The 1,398-nt window shown below is 37.6% G+C and overlaps 1 non-coding gene across 1 annotated transcript; it reads right to left on the minus strand.

The window, feature by feature from the left end:
• Positions 1-254: 254 nt before the first annotated feature.
• TRNAW-CCA (transfer RNA tryptophan (anticodon CCA)) lies at positions 255-328 on the minus strand. Its single transcript has one exon. It is a non-coding gene; the product is annotated as a tRNA-Trp (tRNA).
• Between the last annotated feature and the right edge of the window lie 1,070 nt (positions 329-1,398).

Here is a 1,398-nt window from a genome sequence, read left to right on the forward strand (position 1 = left end):
CATAAAAGTGGCAAGTCTTGGTTTTAAGTATTGTATTTGTCCCTTTCCTTGACTGTTTTACATCAATAATTGAATGAATCTTCTAAAATATGGTGATTTCAGTGTGGCCATTTTGCTTCGAAAAATGAAATGATTTCCCTGCACTTCACCTTCAGAAAGCCATGCATATTATATAATCATATTGTAGTCTATAACATAGTTCATATATATATATATATATATATATATCCGTTTCGACATACGATAGATGGAATCACGTTCTGTAGGATTTGAACCTACGACATCGGGTTTTGGAGACCCGCGTTCTACCAAACTGAACTAAGAGCGCTTTCAAAAAGAAAATCCTTTTCTACTCCTAACGTGTCTCACGTACGTATAGTATCTACAAATTTAACTTATACCCACTTTAATTGATCTCCCCGCTACTGCCCAGAAAGAAGAGAGAAGTAATAGGTAGGGATGACAGGATTTAAACCTGTGATATTTTGTACCCAAAACAAACGCGCTACCAAGCTGCGCTACATCCCTTTTCAACATGCTAAATAAGTATTCAACATGCCAGAAAAATAGTAAATTTACTCCACAACAAAAAAAAAAGCCAGAAAAATCATGCCGCAACAAGAAAAGGCAATAATTTACTCTTGTAACCAGAAAAAGCCAGGCGTACGCCCCACTATTGTAACCAGAGAGATACTCCCGTAACTAGAAAAAACAATCCTTTGTTTTCCAATCAAGAAATAGGGATTTTCCGGTTTTATAATAACTATTTTTCGGTCATTGAAGAGGGATTTTCCGCATCCAGAAAATCTATCACTAAAACTGTTGGCTCCATGATTTACGTGTCATGGAGTTTAAAAATGAGTACCATATGACTCAACCTAGCATGGCATATTTCTCTAGAGGTCATTTGTACGCTCTCATTCTCTCACGTCCCCTATCCCCTCTCGGATCTAGCGAGTATGGCGCTATATCCGGTGAGCACGAGAGAAGAACAACGCCACCTCACCCATAGATCTACCTAAATCTCCCCCGACAGATCCATCCAATCAATGCCCATTAGATACAGGTAATCATATGATCAGATGTGTCTTTTGGTTATTATTCTTGTATTTTTGCCAAATTGAATTATTTATTTATATTCCAGTGGGTTTATTGATTTTGCCCACTTCGTCGGATTCAGTGAGCACGGGAAAAAACCACACCTTCTCTCCCGTGGATCTACCCAAATCTCCCCAGTAGCTTCCTTCCCCATTATACAGGTAATCAAATGTGTCATTTGTTTATTGTCCTTGCATTTTTGCTCAACTATTTAGTTATGCTCCAATGGGTTTCTTGAGATTTAATTTTCATGTACTCAGGAGTTATCAATTATAGAGATTTTACGATTTTTTGGAAGGG

The sequence above is a fragment of the Phragmites australis genome, chromosome 21 (assembly GCF_958298935.1).
Source record: "Phragmites australis chromosome 21, lpPhrAust1.1, whole genome shotgun sequence".
Lineage (NCBI taxonomy): Eukaryota > Viridiplantae > Streptophyta > Magnoliopsida > Poales > Poaceae > Phragmites > Phragmites australis.